Source organism: Falco peregrinus, chromosome 3 (assembly GCF_023634155.1).
Source record: "Falco peregrinus isolate bFalPer1 chromosome 3, bFalPer1.pri, whole genome shotgun sequence".
NCBI classification, from domain to species: Eukaryota; Metazoa; Chordata; class Aves; order Falconiformes; family Falconidae; genus Falco; species Falco peregrinus.
The window spans coordinates 68,754,243-68,766,993 of NC_073723.1; the positions used below are offsets into that span (position 1 = coordinate 68,754,243).

The following is a 12,751-nucleotide window of genomic DNA, read 5'->3' on the forward strand; positions in this document are numbered from 1 at the left end:
TTGACCTTTCAACTTAGCAAACTTGCCTGCATTCCAGTACCTTTTTATAGATGTAACACAGCCTGAATCCCATCTGATGCTACTCTCCTGTTCAAGCCAATTTGAATTTTTCAAGTAGGATTTCCTGCTACATGCTGCCATATATTTCAAGATATATTGAGGATGTTCTCATCATTCATTGTGCACTGTCATCAGTAAAACCAAATCTTTCTAGGCAAACAATTGTTGTCTATATTATAGTACATATTGATGAAATACATTATTTAGAAAATTAAATGGGCAATGAAACAATAAATAGATCTTTTCCAGAATGAGATATTTTCTATAGGCAAGATTATTCTATCTTTATTTAACTCAGCAACAAATCTCCAAGACAAAAATTTGCAATTTTATTTGATTACTATATCTTATAATACCTCAGTGAAGACTTTTTTCTGCATTACTTATAGGATGTGGCTATAGACATAAGGTATGATGCAAAAAACACCCTCTGTGAGATGATATGCTCCTAGCCAGGTGAAGTTTAGTTGAAGTATATTGCTTTTTTCTGACTACAGAAGAAAGCTTAAACAAGCTTTCCTGAGCATGGCTACATACTAAGCCTTGACCCACTCCCCTGCCCCTCTGGTTGCATTTCCATACCAGGTGGCCAGTTCTCTCCTGTGTTGTACCCTTTTCAAAGTGAATACCAGATGAGATACATCCAGTCATGACAGCGCCCAGCTTGCAGAGGTGTTCATGAGAAGAGCATATAGTTCCTTCTACACTTCTCATCCTGAAGCATGACACAGAGCTGACCATGCAGCCACCCTGCCTAGGGCCCAATTCTCCACTCCATGTGTCATGGTTGTGCAATGGGAATCAATGAAGTCACACAGCCAGAAAATTGGTGAAACAGACTGATCCTCCCTTCCTGAGGGGCTTCAGTTCACTGGTGGGAGAAACAATCCTTTGTCAATGTGGCTCCACTTATGCCAATTAAAAGTATTGCTTTTGACTTCGAGGGAGTCTAGTCATGTTTGTGTACTGTTCGGAACATGCTCTGAAGACTCTTCAAAAGAAAGGCAGAGGTAGAGGTAAAAAACCTGTACACACTAATGATGTAAGGTATTTAAACAAAGTTAGTAATATTCTTTCAATTTTATGACAAAAGATATTCAAACGTTCTAATGCAAAGCAGCAAGTTTATGATCAATAAAAATTTGTAAATGGCTATAGTTAATCCTCTACACCTGACAGAAATAAGAAGATCCTTCATGGATGTAAATTTAATCTAGGGTTGACAATTTACACAAGGTAAACTAAGTTGTGTGCAAATTTACACACTTTTTTAGAAAACTCCATCATTTTTTAAATTTTAGAAAAATTCACCTGAAACAGAAGATGACGTGCAGTGAACTGCAGTTTACCAGCAGATAGTGGGTCACAGTGAGATGATGGCTAGTGATTTACACAGGAAACTTCACTTACAGTCTCACCGAACAGTCATTATTGATGTCTGCTAAATAAAGGACAGGTTAATAACATGATACACTCTAGGCAAGATGGTAACCTCTCCCTCCAGTCAAAGTTGTTTTCAAGGTTTTCACACTGATGTAATCAAAAAGTTAATAAACTGTGGGCTAATATTTTCATGCAAAATAGGAAATGCCATAATAACATGAATAAAGAAATGGATTATAAATATTGCTTTTTGCCCTCTTGCCTTAAAATAGAGAAGATATGTGACATTATCAGGCATGTAAATCTAAACTAGGGGCTCAGTTAACTGAGGAACACAGCATAGGAGTAACATTAAAAATACACAGCGTGTTTCACCCTTAAAAAAAGAAAAGTGAATTCCAATATTTTGCAACAAAAATAAAAACGAGAAGAGAGGTGGATGTAGAATGAGATTAAGCTTTGGATTATGAAAGTGTGTAAGAAACTAGACAATAGATAAGGCACATACTGCTTTTTTATAGCGAATAAAGGAGAGAATTAAGGGGGAAAAAAAGCAGTGGTTTTCATTATGTCATTATTTCAGATTCTGAAATAGTCCTGCTAAAAGAAAGATAGTGGGTTGTTGGGGTTTTTTTTCTTCTAAAAAAAAAAAAACGTTACAGTAATATTGTAACCCTTTCAAGCATGGAAATGCGCTAATAAGTATGTGTGCTAACTCTGCCAAGAAAACTTCCTGTGATTTCCAAGAACAATTTCACTAGCAGTTTTTAAATGAACCTGGGTGCTACAGCATTCTTGTTCTGAAGAGGAATCCTTCTTCATTAGGCTCCACTCTAACTTTACAAAGTATTAGTGTATACTTTTGTACTTTTTCTGTGTATTAAACAAGATTTTAAAGTTTTAAGAGTATAAAGAACACTGTGTGTGTTTTTTTACAGACACCTCATTCAAAAAATGTTATCTAAAAAGATCTCTCCTGGCTGAAATCATCAGACTATCATTTTTCAAAGGTACCTAAGGTTGGGAAGATTACTTCAATAGAAACTGATTGTTCAGATGCTTGCCTGCCTAAGTTTTATCCCCTATGAGCCGTGTCCAGCCTGAAGCAAAGTTAAGCCTAAGATAAAAATTTTGACAAATTAAAATTGCTTTTGAACAGGAGGTGATTTTTTTTTTTAAGTGTATATATATTTTGCAAGCACTCAACATATTGCAGAAATGATCAGAAACAAACATTTAGCAGCTATAATCATTAACCACAGCAATTTGTTCACACTTTTCAGGAGGACAGAGCACAGAGTATCTGCTGAGCAATACAAGTAGTTTACAACAAGCATGCTGAAAATACACTAGAGTGCAATACTCGTGGAGAGCAGCCACATCCACTTACGCAAACCAGCATGTACTACTGCTAGATTATATTTTTTTCTTTGTAGGACACTGGTGTGCATGGCAGCATATATTCATTGGGGTACCAAATGCCCTCTGCCTCCCCTGACCTGAACACCAGTGGCACCCAGTCCCCATCCTGGAGGAGAGTTCAGTGCCAGTCTGAGTGCCTAGTGAATTACTGGCTTCATCTAACGAAGCACAGCCGCCTCACATTCTGTTTATAGATGCATCATGGTGATGCATACACCTTGCCAAAGGGAGAATTATACAGTAACACTCTTTACGGTTAAAGAAACTTAGCAGAATATATAGGTCTTACAGCAAGTTGGGCTGCTATTTCCTTGTGATTCTTCCACTAACTGATTTAACTAAAAATAATGGGGTTTTACTAAAAATAAGGTGTTATTAAATCAGATATAGTGTGGCTCTTTAAATACATCTTTATGCATCTCTCTCTATTCAGCTCCAAAAATGAAAGAATAGATTTTGAATAATTTTAAGAAATACAGTTACATAAGAGAGCTTTTCAAGTCTGTCACGCAGGAAGGATTACAAACAGGCTGTGGATGAGCTTGCTCGGTAACCTCTCACCCTTGTGCACCACCCCAGGGAGCCAGTCATCATTATAACTGCTGTCCTCCTTTGAGCATGCAGGCAGATCAGGGCTAGCACACCACAGGGAGTATTCTGTGACCGTTGAACTCAAAATGTTTTGGTCAGACATGAAAGAGGTGAAATGGATGAAAACCAGTCTGATCTCCTCAGCATCCACAGGGAGACCAAGGAGCTGCATACTGTCGACGAACAGGCAATACAGATGCTGTCGTGAAACTGCACAGGTGTCAGCACAATCTCAACTTGATTTTTTTTATGCGTCCATCAACCGTATCTGGAAAAGAAAAAGCAGAGATGCGATGAGCTAATTAAGTCATATTTGCCTTCACATTTTGTCAGAGCAAAGAGGACAGTCCACTTTCACTCTTGATCCTACCCAATTAACTGAGAGGGTGACAGGCTGCGTAGGATTCAGTGTCAGTTTTGACAAGGCCAAAAGGATTCAAATTTCTCTTCATTGGCACTGAGCACAAGTTGGCTCAGTGGTTGTCATTCCTAACAAGTTGTTAGGAATGCTGAAAAAGTACCAAAAACCTGATGAAGCCCATTGTTCCTGCACGGAAATGGACCCTTGTCAAAGCTGGAGCTTTTTCACGAGTGCAGATTCCAACCAAGTTCATGGGAAGAGAATCACCGTGCACTGACTCTTAAACACATTAAAATCTAAACTTTCCAATACAATCCACAGAACTCCTGAAAGCCCTTTCTAACTCCACTGTGGAACAAAAACAGATTTAAAACCTATGGAAGCGTTCAGAGCATGAACTGTTGCAAATCTGCCCAACACTTTAAACTCCGTGCAGTGGTTCCAGCTTTTGGAAAAGTATATTCATCCCAACTTCCTTCCACTACAGTAACTTTTATTTCAAAGATTTTCACAGAACATCCCTCTTTATTTCCCTTTACACAAAGCATTTCTATTCAAAACACTGATTAACACTGTCCTTTTAAACAATAAAGCACCACTCTACCTTGAAGCAGTTGTGCTTTATCTTGTAGACCAGTCACCCACCTCGTTCTTTGAGTTTCTTTGCTCTGAGGCAGTTTCAGGCTGAAGTACTTGGATAAAAGACTGCCCGAGTATAATGATGCTACCGCAATAAATGGTAGGCAGGCATTATCATCACCTGAGCACTAGCACTGCAGCAAGCACCATGCAACACTGTAAGGGGGAGACCAGGGTGCAGGAGACTATTGCATGAACTGAAGTTTTGAATGCTTACTATGGCATTCCTATGTATGTGTTTCCACATGGCAACACATGGCAGTGTTTCCAAGAGTAGACACACTTTATTAATGTGCTGTTACATGCATTTTTTTTACTCTCTTTCTCCCCAAGCATCCTCACAATCAGTTATCACTTGCACCATCCTAGGGGCATAGCCTAGTGCTGACTCAGCAGGAATTAGTCTTGATTGCCCCACTATACATCACCTAGGTTAGTTTTCCCTTAAAAGGCTCCCACTTAGATCCTGCTGTTTTCTAGTTCAGCTTAGATCCTGCTGGTTTATAACTCAAATGCAGCACACAGAAGGGTCTGGTTTTACTTCAGGATGTGTTTTACAGAACCGTACTTAAAACCAGCATTCACTTTTATTGAAGTCATTCACGCTGTAAGTTACAGTCTGCCTGAGTGAAAAAGAGCACATCTTTACAGTGCTGAAATACAAAATCTTTTTCAATGCAGTAACAAAAAGAAGTGTTGTTCCACAATAAAGACTTAGTATTTAAATGTTTGGGGGGTTGGAGGGTTGTTTATATTTACATTGAGAGGGAAAAAAAGAGAGTACATCCCTTTTCTAAGGTTCAGTACACATGGGGTATTTCGTACAACTTACGTATTACTCCAGCATTCTGCACACAAAAGAATGTTAACCAACAGTACACATGAGGAAGAATCCTTCACTTGGAGAGCGGAGGATTTGCTTTGCTCAAATTCTTTTTACAGGCACTAGGCACTGGTATCTAGTTTCAAGGATTGCCTTCACTAAGGGGAGTTAGAAGCTGTGAAAAAATCCAGTGGGCTATTATCACATTTCATCTTGTGCTCTTCACATTTAGCGTTTTAGCCAACCTGTTCAAGATCTTAGACATGCAGGTCAGCTCAACGTTTACCAAGGCCTGCAAAAGCAAGGTACTGGCTCTGCCTTGCTGGTCATCCAGGCATGGCTGGTCCACAAAGCTGAGTTACAGCTGGCCCTGGGAAACCCACTGCATCTTGCTGTGCTTCTAATGCCATCTAATTCTCTGCCAAGAAAAAGCCAGCTGAGGGAAATCTAAATGCCTTCTGCTATTTCTGGCACAGGGAAGGACTGCAAGGCATTGTTGCACCCATCTGCATTTTCAGTATTGAACAGCGTGTTATTTATTCTGTGTCAAGCATCAGATTTCCCCATGTGAAAGGCAGAAATATGTGCATAGCCACAGAGGCCGTTTTAGATTAAGGAAGGTAAAACAAAATCACAGTAAGAACTCCAAGAGGAATCATTGTAGGTCACATCTCTTACAGTTGTCTACAATGAGCTGATCACAGAGTGGCTGCCTGTCTGCTGACAGCACGATAGTTACCATGGAAAATTTTATAAAAATGAAGACACAAAACAGTTACAGTAACACTGATAAACCATCAGTCCCTTACCTATACATTATACCTACCTATGGCACACTGAAGTACTTGATAAAGGCACTGCCACAGCCAGAAAGATTTTCTACCTGAAATAAAGTATGAATTAATAGAATTCATGAGATGTGATGCAAGCATCAAGGTGCATCTAGCATTGACATTGCTTTTGCTAACTCATATCAATTCATCAAATTCTTGACTGTATTTCAGCTCCCAGTAATTTCTGAGTGACTGGGTGGGTATAAGCTTCTCAGTTTTATAACCTTAACATATTTTGCAAAACTTTTTTTTCCAAAATCCTAAACCTCTATCCGAAGCATTGATACAGGGGCACTTACATTAAATTAGTCTTCCTAGTCTCCAGTTAGTAGATCATACTCTGTGGGTTTCAAATTAAACACGCAATATCTATTCTACATTCCTGTCTAGGAAACTAGAAAGAAATCCTTGGAGACTTTAAATACCCAATATCCTACTTGAATCCAAAGGAGCTGATACTTAACACCTCTACATGTCTAGAGATCATATACGTGCAATGCATGTTTTATGCATATGCATGTGTGCACATACTGAACAAATGTATGCAGTAAATAAGTCAGCTAAATGCACAACCTATATAAAGAAGTATATTTTGTTGCTCCTTTCCATTTATTAAGCCATATTCATGAAACTCCAGAGCCTAAAAAGAGCTAGTCTGGCCCTCATGCGGAGACGGATGAGCCAAAATCCATTCAACCACTTCAACCTTCTGTCACTTCTCCCTTCATTGGCATTGACACATAAACAGGGAGGATGCATCCAAGAAAAAGGGGCTTATTACTAATTGCACCATCTTCATTAATACTGAATTATCAAGAACCAACAATGCAAAAGACATCAAGAGCTCATCAGAATGTGCATATAAGTATTTGGTCCAATATTCAACACGACTATACTAGCAGACTCTGCTTCAACAGCACAAACTGAAGAAAGAGTCGTTTATCAGCTGTTAACCAGGAACAAAAGGGAAATAGCCGTAATTTCCCAAACACTCAGAGCTAGTTACATCACTCCTGTGCCCTTCAGTTATTTAGGCATCACTCCAGAATGAGAAATCCTCACCACGGTACAAAGATATCTGGCTGTAAACAGAATCATCTATGGCACTTACGTTTGTAGAAAGGTCCTAACAACAAAAAGACAGATAAGGAGAGGTTTTTATCAGAGGCATCCAGGACTTAGGGGAAATCTCTCTGTAAGGACCACAGGTACTTCAAACTCAGGAGAAAGAAATCTAGACACGAAATACCAAAACAAATTGGAAGGCACCTTTTTGCTCAAGCTTCATTTGTAACTATTTATAAATGTCTAAATAGAAATTTGACCTCAGTTAGAGTTACATAGTGAAGTTACATTAAAGAGCCCACAACCCAACATGGATTTAAGCAAAACCAACAGTTGTGGATTGTTTTCACAGGGGCAACAGATCAGGATAAAACAAGGTGGTATTCCAGCGACTGCCATGGCCTACCACCTCTGAGGTGGGTTCCCATGCAGCAACTGATGTGCACAGAGAACACTTCAGAGTCTGCAAAGGATCACTTTTTCTGTGAGGCAGGGCTTGCTTCAGGAAGGGCAAACTGCCAAGCTCCTCACCCATGTACTGATTGGGAAGACAAATGCCATAACAAACATCCCTGTGTTCTGCCCATTTCTCTGAGCTTTTATTTCTGAGCATAGCATTTCTGAGTGGCTAACACTCTCCATCTCTGAGCAAAGCTTTATGTTTTTAGCAATGCATTTCTGCAAACAGAACAAATTTGTTGAGAACATCCTGAATCTCTTTTGTACTTTCCACCTTTTCCAGCTTCTCCAGGAGACCAGGGAAGTCAGCGCTGGAGCTCTGGCAGAACATACATTATTAGAAGTAGCATGTACAACTGTGACCAGTCACAATGAACCAGATGAGTAAACATCCAATTAAACACACTATTCTTCATCCAAGTTTAATTCTACAACTGTATCAAAACAGAATCAGCTGCTCCTGAAACAGAAATTAAAAGCTTTCCCAGAGTCATGAACAGATTTTTGGCTTTCAGACCTTTTGACCTTTCTTCCACATTTACTGAACAATATATTTTAATGCCACTGAGTGAGAAGCCTCACTGAGCACTTCTTACATGGAAATGAGATCCCAGATGGTATCCTGCTGTTCTTTGGGTAATACTTTTGTCTGAGCTACCATCAGTAATAATTAGAAATTAATAGGCAAAGGCACATATTGTCCTGAGAAACCTATCACCCTATTTTTAATCTTGTAATTAAAGGTCGAACGCTTTCCATCATGAAAAAGCATATGCTTTCTAGGAAATATTCCAGTCATTAATGTATCTTTTCATTCATTTATGGCCAGCAGTATACTAATTAAAGTCAGCATGGAATTGGGAGATGACCTAGTAGATTTCTTTCTTCTTTTCACTTACTTAATCTCTGATGGTGATCTTTTGTACTGTTAAGATGTAAATACAGATACATTAATAAAACCATTTCCTAAAATCTGTTTTTACTGGGTCTGCCTGGGATGGAGTTAACCTTCTTCACAGCAGTCTGCAGAGTGCTCTGCTTTACCTTTGTGGCTAAAGCAGTGTTGGTAACAGACCAGTTTTCACTGTTGCTGAGCAGTTCTCACACAGCACCGAGGCTTTCCCTCCAACCTCACACACACGGAGGCCGGCTGGCTGGGGGTGGGCAAGAGGCTTGGGGGGGACGCAGCTGGGATGGCTGACTCCAGCTGACCAAAGGGATATTCCATACCATACGACACTATGCTCAGAAATAAAAGCTCAGAGAAATGGGCAGAACACAGGGATGTTTGTTATGGCATTTGTCTTCCCAAGAAATCATTACGCATATTTGAGAGGGGAATGAGGGAGAGGTAGGGCAGGTGTTTTGGTGCTGGCTGGGGTCAACCCACCACACTGCTCTTTGTAAGTATTTTCTGTAGTCGACTATCTCCCTTGCTTCCTGTGCATTTCATTCACTGATCTAGCAAGAACAATTCCCTGCATAGCTTCTCCAGTTGAAAACAGGCCACCTCCAATTCCAAGCTGATCTTGGTAACAAAGGTAACTTACCAAAACCTCAGAACAAAACCCAAGCAAATAATCTGAAACAAGGAGTTAATTTGATTTGATACATACATATAGATAAAATGCTTTCCAAACATTGAGCTTTGAGGGTTTATTTTACAACAAATAATAAATGAGAAAAATAATTTATTTCTATTGAGGGCACCAATATCACCCTCCAGTTTTGGTGCAAGCTGATCAACTTCTCTTACTGATTATAAACTGATCAATATTTAGAATAGTATAAAGAACTACTGTACAGTTTCAGGAAACTGTTCTTTTATATAGACAAGGCTTTTGCAGTACAACTGCTTAATATTCCAGAAGTACCCATGCAGCAATAATTCCGTTTAAACAATTACATAAATGAGGCCCCAGCTCCAACAGACCCCACTACACTGGGAAACAAAGCTTCTCTGGTGATAAGTCTGCTTCTGCCCTACATCCCCATGGCCAGGGACACCACCCTTCTTTACTGATAAGGCACCAAGGTAACTAGGTGAGATCTTGAGTCCCAGTGGCCACCTTACTCTTCTGACCCTGCAAATTTGATAGGCAGAGTGTAAGGAAGGAGTCACCGATTTCCATGCATATACAAGCAAACACAGAGGGAAGAGAACACTCTGCCCATACCTAAGCAGAATGCACCAACTATTGAGTTAACACTAATTGAAGGCAAGTCTTAAAATGCTTTGAAATCCCAGGCCTTCCACCTTTATACCTGCAAGTAACCTGTTATCTCCCAGTTCCACACACCAACCTTAAAACCAGTTAAAAACTAATACCTGTATTTCAATAGCTAAAGATCCTTACAGGAAGAGATAGGCATTATTGCAAAGTGCTCACGGAAAAGAAATAAGTGGGTTTGAAACTATTTAAACAGCAAACATGCAACTATTGTTGAGAAAAACTGATGACATGAGCAATGTTAATTTGAAAGTGATGTTCCTTTGAAGTGAGGTATCAGAAAAGGAGTTGCGGGGAAAAAAATAAAATAAAAAATAAAAAAAAAAAAGGCAAGATCATTCTCATTTGGTCAGTCTCTGCCATCATGTCTCAGTTTTCCTGCTTTATACCTCAAGTCTCAAGGCCTAAACCAAAATTAACAAAACCTATTTAATGTGTCCCTATCAAAGACTGTAGAACAGCTACAGAAATACTTGTGAATAGCATTGCACTTTATTGTTGACTATTGGTATGTAGCATGCCATGCTAAATCCAACACGTATGAACAATAAAGTGAATTCAATTTCCATGCAAAAAAGCTATTAATTATGCTGACTACAAACTGGGGGGGGGGGGGGGGGGGGGGGGGGGGGCGGGTAGCAAGGAATGAGAATCAATTAAAAGCATGGTTACTTGATTATATGCACAGGTTTAACTGCAGACACAAACAAAAGTACTCTTCAAAGTCAGGAGTACAAAAGGCTTCCATGAATACTTTGGACCCTTTCTTTTAGTGGCCAGTAACAATGAAAAGCAACACTAACTGCCTGGGTACATATACAATATAAAGTAACAACTATGGACATTAATATTTCAAGAGCAAAGAAAAAGTTTCCAGTATCTCTTTACGAGCAAAGAACGCAGAAAATTAAAGTGACAAAGATCTTCACATAACTGGACTGTATTGCATTTGATGGCAACAACTTCCACCTTTACTATATCGTCACCACTTCTCAGAAGCAAAGAGAACAGTGGCACCCTAACATGCTATATATGGGACATAGACAAATAAGATACACTTGTCTTTTACATCCATTTATTGCTGCAGTAATGTGAGGGAGGACACCACAAAAAATAATGCTGCAAGATCTCCAGGAAAAAATGAATAATGGCATAAGAAAGGTCATTCACAGCGTATCATTTATATAACAGCATATAATAAAAAACAGAGGTATTCCTAGAGCCTCCAAACACCACCAGTTCAGGCATTGCAGAAGTGCATAGCTAGACTGGTTCAGCTGGTAAATGGTGGAAAGGGAATATTAGCACCTATATGGCCTCTTCCCAATCAAAGAGCTTCTCCATCCTAAAAAAAAAATATTGGAAAAATAGTCCCTCTTTTCCAGCATATCTACTCCTGCTTAGATAGAGAAAAGCGTTTCAAATAGAAGTGTCTGCAGTCTAAATGGCATCTCTTGCCTTCAGTCTTAGTCTTACAAGGGCAACCTCAGCAGAGAGGTGAAGACAACAAACCAGGAGAATGCAGACAAAAAAACCCCAAACTGTGCTTTTATCAAGTATCACCCATGCTTTTCCTATTTCTTTCAAATGTAGAATACTTGAAAGCTCACACTAATAAAAGAGTAAATATTTGATTAAAGGTAAGGGGCTGAGGGGACAAATACAGCCTCACCTTACTCCTAACATCTGCCTCCCAAACAGTAACAGAAACTCCTTACTAAAGAAGCAGTCATTGTTTTGCAGACAGAGACAAAGACATTGAAAAGGTTATTTTTGAGGCTGGTGCCTCTTGGAAGAACAAAGCCATTATCTGACAAGAAAACTCACCATTTCATTTTTATTTTGTAATGCTTTGTATCTAATACTGCAATAGCTTCCATCCCATTGAAACCTGAATAAAACCACATTAAGCAAACCAGCTGTGGAAATATTTTCACACTGGCTTCAGGTCAGCAGAAACATTTAGAAAGTGAAAAGTCATGCAGAATAGTATAAACGGAAAAGTATCCAGTTATTAATATCTCAGTGGTTTTCGTTTGGGGGTGTTCCTAGACAAGCAACTGAGAAGAACTGACAAATGCCTTGGTCAAACCAACAGGACTTCTAGTCTAAGCTGGTTCTGGTCTTAAAGCCCTGATTACAGCCTTGCTCCTTAGCGACCTTGGGTCTAATACTTTGCACACTGTGTCTTTATTGGCTCAGATTTGCTAGCAGTTTGCTGCTTTGTTCTCGTTTTAAAAGACTCTGAGGCTGGAATGAGAGCTAATTACAACGTTTCCAGTGAAACAGGTCAAAGTTTTCACCAGGAAGATATCCAAGATGCAGTGGGATCAGTTTCCAGCTAAAGTAGCTGAAATTAAAATCTTGGCCTTTCTGAACTGAAAATGCACAACTTCTGTGCAATTTTGTTGTGCAGTATCATCAAAACAGTCCAGTTTTGTTCTAAGGTGGAAAAAAAGCCAAAGCCTGAAACCTCCAAACACCAATGAGACACAGAACTATTTTCTCTGGTCACCTTATAAAATACTCCAGATACTCAGCACCCTGTAGTGTATGAAATTGAGCTGCTTGTTATCATGATTCGTGGGGAGTAAAATGAAGGAACCTACTAAATTATTACCTTGCCACTTATTTTTCACTACAAGTATAGAAATTGAAAGTTGCTTTGAATAGCTCTTAAATTCTAAAACCTTAGATAACATTTTGAAGTAGAACCTCCAGGCCTACATTACATGATCTCATCTGAAAGTATGACACCAGCATGTTCCAAAGATGTAGAAGTAGATGGGCTCACACTGGCACACAGATGCTCTTATGCCAGAGGCATCACCAGATTAATGTGCTGTGACAAAACAAGGATGAAAGGAAGTATTAATTTCTTCCT

The 12,751-nt window shown here is 39.3% G+C and overlaps 1 long non-coding RNA gene across 1 annotated transcript in view; it reads right to left on the reverse strand.

Annotated features, from left to right (window-relative positions):
* Positions 1-374: 374 nt before the first annotated feature.
* Positions 375-12,751, reverse strand: part of LOC114011199 (uncharacterized) — a 44,101-nt gene continuing 31,724 nt past the window's right edge. Inside the window, exons 6-8 of the long non-coding RNA XR_008746651.1 lie at positions 6,106-6,162; positions 4,463-4,612; positions 375-3,724 (exon numbers count right to left, since the gene is read on the reverse strand). This is a non-coding gene — a long non-coding RNA (uncharacterized LOC114011199). The remainder of the gene's footprint in view (positions 3,725-4,462; positions 4,613-6,105; positions 6,163-12,751) is intronic.